Source organism: Colletes latitarsis, unplaced genomic scaffold (assembly GCF_051014445.1).
Source record: "Colletes latitarsis isolate SP2378_abdomen unplaced genomic scaffold, iyColLati1 scaffold0023, whole genome shotgun sequence".
Classification (NCBI taxonomy): domain Eukaryota; kingdom Metazoa; phylum Arthropoda; class Insecta; order Hymenoptera; family Colletidae; genus Colletes; species Colletes latitarsis.
In genome coordinates, this window is record NW_027488373.1 from 4,306,862 (window position 1) to 4,317,548 (window position 10,687).

Below are 10,687 nucleotides of genomic sequence, written 5' to 3' on the forward strand. Positions count from 1 at the left end.
CACACTAAAACAGTCAATTAGACCTGGTTTCGATCAATATTTTAGAGGATAACGCAAGTTAGGTCCGGGATAGGTCAGAGATTTGCCCTCATCAGACTCCTACTTTCGCACACTTCACATACTCGTTGAACAGATCCTGGATTTTTTTCTGGTTTGGATCACGTAGTAATGTGGTACCACACTGAAACTGTCGATTAAACCTGGTTTCGATCAATATTATTGAGGATAGCGCATGTTAGGTCTAGGTTAGGCCTGGGATTTTCACTCATCAGGGTCATACTTTCGCATATTTCTCATACTTCATGGCTATGTCCTGGGCTATATCTGGATTGGATCACGTAGTAATGTGGTACCACACTGAAGCGGTCCATTAAACCTGGTTTCGATCAATATTTTAGAGGATAACGCAAGTTAGGTCTGAGATAGGTCTGGGATTTGCTCTCATCAGGCTCATACTTTCGCATTCTTCACATACTTGTTGAACGGATCCTGGGTTTATTCTGGTTTGGTTCACGTAGTAATGTGGTACCACACTGAAACATTCCACAAACCTGGGCTTGAAAAATATTTTAGATGACAACGCAAGTTAGGTCTGGGATAAGTCTGGGATTTGCCCTCATCAGGATCATACTTTCGCATATTTCTCATACTTCATGGATAGATCGTGGCCTATTTTTGGATTGGATCACGTAGTAATGTGGTAACACACTGAAACAGTCAATTAAACCTGGTTTCGATCAATATTTCAGAGGATAACGCAAGTTAGGTCTGGGATAGGTCTGGGATTTGCCCTCATCAGGATCATACTTTCGCATATTTCTCATACTTCATGGATAGATCGTGGGCTATTTCTGGATTGGATCACGTAGTAAAGTGGTACCACACTGAAACAGTCGATTAAACCTGGTTGCGATCAATATTTTAGAGGATAACGCAAGTTAGGTCTGGGATAGGTCTGGGATTTGCCCTCATCATACTCATACTTTCCCACACTTCACATACTCGTTGAACAGATCCTGGGTTATTTTCTGGTTTGGATCACATAGTAATGTGGTACCACACTGAAACAGTCGATTAAACCAGGTTTCGATCAATATTTTTGAGGATAACGCATGTTAGGTCTAGGTTAGGCCTGGGATTTGCCCCCATCAGGCTCATACTTTCGCGTTTTTCACATACTTGTTGAACAGATCCTGGGTTTGTTCTGGTTTGGTTCACGTGGTAATGTGGTACAACACTGAAACATTCAATTAAACCTGGTCTTGACAAATATTTTTGAGGCTAACGCATGTTAGGTCTGGGTTAGGTCAAGGATTTGCCCTCATCAGGCTCATACTTTCGCATATTTCTCATACTTCATGGATAGATCGTGGTCTATTTCTGGATTGGATCACGTAGTAATGTGGTACCACACCGAAACAGTCAATTAAACCTGGTTTCGATCAATATTTTAGAGGATAACGCAAGTTATGTCTGGTATAGGTCTGGCATTTGCTCTCATCAGGCTCATTCTTTCGCATATTTCTCAAACTTGATGGCTAGATCCAGGGCTTTTTCTGGATTGCATCACGTAGTAATGAAGTACGACACTGAAACAGTCAATTAAACCTGGTTTCCATCAATATTTTAGAGGACAACGCATGTTAGGTATAGGTTAGGCCTGGGATTTGCCCTCATCAGGGTCATACTTTCGCAGTTTTAACATACATGTTGACCTGATCGAGGGTTTTTTCTGCTTTGGATCACGTAGTAAAGTGGTACCACACTGAAACACTCGATTAAACCTGGTTTCGATCAATAATTTAGAGGATAACGCAAGTTAGGTCTGGGATAGGTCTGGGATTTGCCCTCATCAGACTCATACTTTCGCACACTTCACATACTCGTTGAACAGATCCTGGGTTATTTTCTGGTTTGGATCGCATAGTAATGTGGTACCACACTGAAACAGTCGATTAAACCAGGTTTCGATCAATATTTTTGAGGATAACGCATGTTAGGTCTGGTACAGGTCTGGGATTTGCTCTCATCAGGCTCATACTTTCGCATATTTCTCATACTTCAAGGATAGATCGTGGGCTATTTCTGGATTGGATCACGTAGTAATGTGGTACCACGCTGAAACAGTCAATTAAACCTGGTTTCGATCAATATTTTAGAGGATAACGCAAGTTATGTCTGGTATAGGTCTGGGATTTGCCCTCATCAGACTCATTCTTTCGCATATTTCTCATATTTGATGGCTAGATCCAGGGCTATTTCTGGATTGGATCACGTAGTAATGTGGTACCACACTGAAGCGGTCAATTAAACCTGGTTTCGATCAATATTTTAGAGGATAACGCAAGTTAGGTCTGGGATAGGTCTGGGATTTGCCCTCATCAGGCTCATACTTTCGCGTTTTTCACATACATGTTGAACAGATCCTGGGTTTTTTCTGGTTCGGATCACGTAGTAGTGTGGTACCACACTGAAACAGTCCATTAAACCTGGTTTCGATCAATATGATAGAGGATAACGCAAGTTAGGTCTGGGTTAGGTCTGGGATTTGCCCTCATCAGGCTCGTACTTTCGCGTTTTTCACATACCCGTAGAACAGATACTGGGTTTTTTCTGGATTAGATCACGCAGTAATGTGGTACCACACCGTAACATTCAATTTAACCTGGTCTGGATAAATATTTTAGGGGATATCGCATGTTAGGTCTAGGATAGGCCTGGGATTTGCCCTAATCAGGGACATACTTTCGCAGTTTTAACATACATGTTGACCTGATCGAGGGTTTTTTCTGCTTTGGATCGCGTAGTAAAGTGGTACCACACTGAAACAGTCGATTAAACCTGGTTTCGATCAATATTTTAGTGGATAACGCAAGTTAGGTCTGGGATAGGTCTGGGATTTGCTCTCATCAGACTCATACTTTCGCACACCTCACATACTCGTTGAACAGATCCTGGGTTATTTTCTGGTTTGGATCACATAGTAATGTGGTACCACACTGAAACAGTCGATTAAACCAGGTTTCGATCAATATTTTTGAGGATAACGCATGTTAGGTCTAAGTTAGGCCTGGGATTTTCACTCTTCAGTCTCATACTTTCGCATTCTTCACATACTTGTTGAACGGATCCTGGGTTTTTTTCTGGTTTGGATCACGTAGTAAAGTGATAACACACTGAAACAGTTAATTAAACCTGGTTTCGATCAATATTTTAGAGGATAACGCACGTTAGGTCTGGGTTAGGTCTAGGATTTGCCCTCATCAGGCTCATTCTTTCGCATATTTCTCATACTTGATGGCTAGATCCGGGGCTTTTTCTGGATTGCATCACGTAGTAATGAAATACGACACTGAAACAGTCAATTAAACCTGGTTTCCATCAATATTTTAGAGGACAACGCATGTTAGGTATAGGTTAGGCCTGGGATTTGCCCCCATCAGGGTCATACTTTCGCAGTTTTAACATACATGTTGACCTGATCGAGGGTTTTTTCTGCTTTGCATCACGTAGTAAAGTGGTACCACGCTGAAACAGTCAATTAAACCTGGTTTCCATGAATATTACAGAGGACAACGCATGTTAGGTATAGGTTAGCCCTGGGATTTGCCCTCATCAGGGTCATACTTTCGCAGTTTTAAATACATGTTGACCTGATCGAGAGTTTGTTCTGCTTTGGATCACGTAGTAAAGTGGTACCACACTGAAACAGTCGATTAACCCTGGTTTCGATCAATATTTTAGTGGATAACGCAAGTTAGGTCTGGGATAGGTCTGGGATTTGCTCTCATCAGACTCATACTTTCGCACACCTCACATACTCGTTGAACAGATCCTGGGTTATTTTCTGGTTTGGATCACATAGTAATGTGGTACCACACTGAAACTGTCGATTAAACCAGGTTTCGATCAATATTTTTGAGGATAACGCATGTTAGGTCTAAGTTAGGCCTGGGATTTTCACTCATCAGTCTCATACTTTCGCATTCTTCACATACTTGTTGAACGGATCCTGGGTTTTTTCTGGTTTGGATCACGTAGTAAAGTGATAACACACTGAAACAGTTAATTAAACCTGGTTTCGATCAGTATTTTAGAGGATAACGCATGTTAGGTCTGGGTTAGGTCTAGGATTTGCACTCATCAGGCTCATTCTTTCGCATATTTCTCATACTTGATGGCTAGATCCGGGGCTTTTTCTGGATTGCATCACGTAGTAATGAAGTACGACACTGAAACAGTCAATTAAACCTGGTTTCGATCAATATTTTATAGGATAACGCAAGTTAGGTCTGGTATAGGTCTGGGATTTGCCCTCATCACGCTCATACTTTCGCGTTTTTCACATACTTGTTGAACTGATCCTGGGTTTTTTCTGGTTTGGATCACGTAGTAATGTGGTACCACACTGAAGCAGTCGATTAAACCTGGTTTCGATCAATATTTTACAGGATAACGCAAGTTAGGTCTGGGTTTGGTCTGGGATTTGCCCTCATCAGACTCATACTTTCGCACACTTCACATACTCGTTGGACAGATCCTGGGTTATTTTCTGGTTTGGATCACATGGTAAGGTGGTACCACACTGAAACAGTCGATTAAACCAGGTTTCGGTCAATATTTTTGAGAATAACGCATGTTAGGTCTAGGTTAGGCCTGGGATTTTCACTCATCAGACTCATACTTTCGCATATTTCTCATACTCCATGGATAGATCGTGGGCTATTTCTGGATTGGATCACGTAGTAATGTGGTACCAACCCGAAACAGTCAATTAAACCTGGTTTAGATCAATATTTTAGAGGATAACGCAAGTTATGTCTGGTATAGGTCTGGGATTTGCTCTCATCAGGCTCATTCTTTCGTATATTTCTCATACTTCATGGCTAGATCCTGGGCTATTTTTGGATTGTATCACGTAGTAATGTGGTACCACACTGAAGCGGTCAACTAAACATGGTTTCGATCAATATTTTAGAGGATAACGCAAGTTAGGTCTGGGATAGGTCTGGGATTTGCCCTCATCAGGCTCATACTTTCGCGTTTTTCACATACATTTTGAACAGATCCTGGGTTTTTTCTACTTTGGATCACGTACTAAAGTCATAACACACTGAAACAGTCAATTAAACCTGGTTTCGATCAATGTTTTAGAGGATAACGCATGTTAGGGCTGGGTTAGGTCTAGGATTCGCCCTCATCAGGCTCATTCTTTCGCATATTTCTCATACTTGATGGCTTGATCCGGGGCTATTTCTGGATTGGATCACGTAGTAAAGTGGTACCACACTGAAACATTCAATGAAACCTGGTCTGGATAAATATTTTAGAGGCTAACGCATCTTAGGTCTGGGTTAGGCCTGGGATTTGCCCTCATCAGGGTCATACTTTCACAGTTTTAACATGCATGTTGACCTGATCGAGGGTTTTTTCTGCTTTGGATACGTAGTAATGCGGTACCATAACTAAAACAGTCAATTAAACCTGGTTTCGAACATTATTTTAGAGGATAACGCAAGTTAGGTCTGGGATAGGTCTGGGATTAGCCCTCATCAGACTCATACTTTCGCATATATCTCATACTTGTTGAACAGATCCTGGGTTTTTTCTGGTTTGGGTCACGTAGTAATGTGGTACCTCACTGAAACAGTCGATTAAACCAGGTTTCGATCAATATTTTAGAGGATGACGCAAGTTAGGTCTGGGATAGGTCTGGGATTTGCCCTCATCAGGCTCATACTTTCACGTTTTTCACATACTTGTTGAACAGATCCTGGGTTTTTTCTAGTTTGGGTCACGTAGTAATGTGGTACCACACTGAAACAGTCGATTAAACCAGGTTTCGATCAATATTTTTGAGGATAACGCATGTTAGGTCTAGGTTAGGCCTGGGATTTTCACTCATCAGACTCATACTTTCGCATTCTTCACATACTTGTTGAACGGATCCTGGGCTTTTTCCGGTTTGGATCACGTAGTAATGTGGTACCACGCTGAAACAATCAATGAAACCTGGTCTTGATAAATGTTTTAGAGGATAACGCATGTTAGGTCTGGGTTAGGTCTAGGATTTGCCCTCGTCAGGCTCATACTTTCGCATATTTCTCATACTTCATGGCTAGATCCTGGGCTGTTTCTGGATTGTATCACGTAGTTATGTGGTACCACGCTGAAACAGTCAATTAAACCTGGTTTCGATCAATATTTTAGAGGATAACGCAAGATAGGTCTAGGTTAGACCTGGGATTTTCACTCATCAGACTCATACTTTCGCATTCTTCACATACTTGTTGAACGGATCCTGGGTTTTTTCTGGTTTGGATCACGTAGTAATGTGGGACCACGCTGAAACAATCAATGAAACCTGGTCTTGATAAATGTTTTAGAGGATAACGCATGTTAGGTCTGGGTTAGGTCTAGGATTTGCCCTCGTCAGGCTCATACTTTCGCATATTTCTCATACTTCATGGCTAGATCCTGGGCTATTTCTGGACTGGATCACGTAGTAATGTGGTACCGCACTGAAACAGTCGATTAAACCAGGTTTCGATCAATATTTTTGAGGATAACGCAAGTTAGGTCTGTGATAGGTCTGGGATTTGCCCTCATCATGCTCATACTTTCGCGTTTTTCACATACCTGTTGAACAGATCCTGGGTTTTTTCCGGTTTGTGTCACGTAGTAGTGTGGTACCGCACTGATACAGTCGATTAAACCTGGTTTCGATCAATATTTTTGGGGATAACGCATGTTAGGTCTAGGTTAGGCCGTGGATTTTCACTCATCAGACTCATACTTTCGCATTCATCACATACTTGTTGAACGGCTCCTGTGTTTTTTCTGGTTCGGTTCACGTAGTAATGTGGTACCACACTGAAACATTCAATTAAACCTGGTCTTGATAAATATTTTAGAGGATAACGCATGTTAGGTTTGGGTTAGGTCTAGGATTTGCCCCCATCAGGCTCATACTTTCGCATATTTCTCACACTTCATGGCTAGATCCTGGGCTTTTTCTGGATTGCATCACGTAGTAATGAAGTACAACACTGAAACAGTCAATTTAACCTGGTTTCCATCAGTATCTGAGAGGACAACGCAAGTTAGGTCTGGGATAGGTCTGGGATTTGCCCTCATCAGGCTCATACTTCCGCGTTTTTCACATACTTGTTGAACAGATCCTGGGTTTTTTCAGGTTTGGGTCACGTAGTAGTGTGGTACCACACTGAAACAGTCGATTAAACCTGGTTTCGATCAATATTTTTGAGGACAACGCATGTTAGGTCTAGGTTAGGCCTGGGATTTGCCCTCGTCAGGGTCATACTTTCGCAGTTTTAACATACATCTTGACCTGATCGAGGGTTTTTTCCGCTTTGGATCACGTAGTAAAGTGGTACCACACTGAAACATTCAATTAAACCTGGTCTTGATAAATATTTTAGAGGATGACGCATGTTAGGTCTGGGTTACGTCTAGGATTTGCCCCCATCAGGCTCATACTTTCGCATATTTCTCATACTTCATGGCTGGATCCTGGGCTATTTCTGGATTGGATCACCTAGTAATGTGGTACCACACTGAAACAGTCAATTAAACCTGGTTTTGATCAATATTTTAGAGGATAACGCAAGTTTGGTCTGGGATAGGTCCGGGATTTGCCCTCATCAGGGTCATGCTTTCGCAGTTTTAACATACATGTTGGCCTGATCGAGGGTTTTTTCTGCTTTGCATCACGTAGTAAAGTGGTACCACACTGAAGCAGTCCATTAAACCTGGTTTGGATCAATATTTTAGAGGATAACGCATGTTAGGTTTGGGTTAGGTCTAGGATTTGCCCTCATCAGGCTCATACTTTCGCATATTTCTCATACTTCATGGCTAGATCCTGGGCTGTTTCTGGATTGTATCACGTAGTAATGCGGTACCACGCTGAAACAGTCAATTAAACCTGGTTTCCATCAATATTTTAGAGGACAACGCATGTTAGGTCTAGGTTAGGCCTGGGATTTGCCCTCATCAGTCTCATACTTTCGCGTTTTTCACATACTTGTTGAACAGATCCTGGGTTTTTTCTGGTTTGCGTCACGTAGTAATGTGGTACCACACTGAAACAGTCCATTAAACCTGGCTTGGATCAATATTTTAGAGGATAACGCATGTTAGGTCTAGGTTAGGCCTGGGATTTTCACTCATCAGACTCATACTTTCGCATTCTTCACATACTTGTTGAACGGATCCTGGTATTTTTCTGGTTTGCATCACGTAGTAATGTGGGACCACTCTGAAACAATCAATTAAACCTGGTCTTGATAAATATTTTAGAGAATAATTCATGTTAGGTCTAGGTTAGGTCTGGGATTTGCTCTCATCTGGCTCATTCTTTCGCATTTTTCTCATACTTGATGGCTAGATCCTGGACTTTTTCTGGATTGCACCACGTAGTAACGTGGTACCACACTGAAACAGTCAATTAAACCTGGTTTCGATCAATATTTTAGAGGATAACGCAAGTTATGTCTGAGATAGGTCTGGGATTCGCCCTCATCAGGGTCATACTTTCGCGTTTTTCACGTACTTGTTGAATTGATCCTGGGTTTTTTCTGGTTTGGATCCCGTAGCAATGTGGTACCACACTGAAACAGTCGATTAAACCTGGTTTCGATCAATAATTTAGAGGATAACGCAAGTTTGGTCTGGGATCGGTCTGGGATTTGACCTCATCAGGCTCATACTTTCGCGTTTTTCACATACTTGTTGAACAGATCCTGGGTTTTTTCTGGTTTGGATCACATAGCAATGTGGCACCACACTGAAACAGTCGATTAAACCTGGTTTCGATCAATATTTTAGAGGTTAACGCAAGTTTGGTCTGGGATAGGCCGGGGATTTGCCCTCATCAGGGTCATGCTTTCGCAGTTTTAACATGCATGTTGACCTGATCGAGGGTTTTTTCTGCTTTTGATCACGTAGTAAAGTCGTACCACACTGAAGCAGTCCATTAAACCTGGTTTGGATCAATATTTTAGAGGATAACGCATGTTAGGTCTGGGTTAGGTCTAGGCTTCGCCCTCGTCAGGCTCATACTTTCGCATGTTTCCCATACTTCATGGCTAGATCCTGGGCTATTTCTGGATTGGACACGTAGTAATGTGGTACCACACTGAAACAGTCAATTAAACCTGGTTTCGCTCAATATTTTAGAAGATGACGCATGTTAGGTCTAGGTTAGGCCTGGGATTTGCCCTCATCAGGGTCATACATTCGCAGTTTTAACATGCATGTTGACCTGATCGAGGGTTTTTTCTGCTTTGGATACGTAGTAATGCGGTACCATAACTAAAACAGTCAATTAAACCTGGTTTCGAACATTATTTTAGAGGATAACGCAAGTTATGTCTGAGATAGGTCTGGGATTCGCCCTCATCAGGGTCATACTTTCGCGTTTTTCACGTACTTGTTGAATTGATCCTGGGTTTTTTCTGGTTTGGATCCCGTAGCAATGTGGTACCACAACTAAAGCAGTCAATTAAACCTGGCTTCGATCACTATTTTAGAGGATAACGCAAGTTAGGTCTGGGATAGGTCTCGGATTATCCCTCATCAGACTCATACTTTCGCACACTTCACATACTCGTTGACAAGAACCTGGGTTTTTTTCTGGTTTGGATCACGTAGTAATGTGGTACCACACTGAAACAGTCGATTAAACCTGGTTTCGATTAATATTTTTAAGGATAACGCATGTTAGGTCTGGGTTAGGTCTAGGATTTGCCCCAACAGGCTCATACTTTCGCATATTTCACATACTTCATGGCTGGATCCTGGGCTATTTCTGGATTGGATCACGTAGAAACGTGGTACCACATTGAAACAGTCAATTAAACCTGGTTTTGATCAATATTTTAGAGAATAATTCATGTTTGGTCTAGGTTAGGTCTGGGATTTGCTCTCATCAGGCTCATTCTTTCGCATATTTCTGATACTTGATGGCTAGATCCGGGGCTTTTTCTGGATTTCATCAGGTAGTAATGAAGTACCACACTGAAACATTCAATTAAACCTGGTCTTGATAAATATTATAGAGGATAATGCATGTTAGGTCTGCGATAGGTCTGGGATTTGCCCTCATCAGACTCATACTTTCGCACACTTCACATACTCGTTGAACAGATCCTGGGTTATTTTCTGGTTTGGATCACATAGTAATGTGGTACCACACTGAAACAGTCGATTAAACCAGGTTTCGGTCAATATTTTTGAGAATAACGCATGTTAGGTCTAGGTTAGGCCTGGGATTTTCACTCATCAGACTCATACTTTCGCATATTTCTCATACTCCATGGATAGATCGTGGGCTATTTCTGGATTGGATCACGTAGTAATGTGGTACCAGACCGAAACAGTCAATTAAACCTGGTTTAGATCAATATTTTAGAGGATAACGCAAGTTATGTCTGGTATAGGTCTGGGATTTGCTCTCATCAGGCTCATTCTTTCGCATATTTCTCATACTTCATGGCTAGATCCTGGGCTATTTTTGGATTGTATCACGTAGTAATGTGGTACCACACTGAAGCGGTCAACTAAACATGGTTTCGATCAATATTTTAGAGGATAACGCAAGTTAGGTCTGGGATTCCCTCAGGGGCTGCCAGCCTTTCAGCTGCAGTACGGGCTTAACGAACCC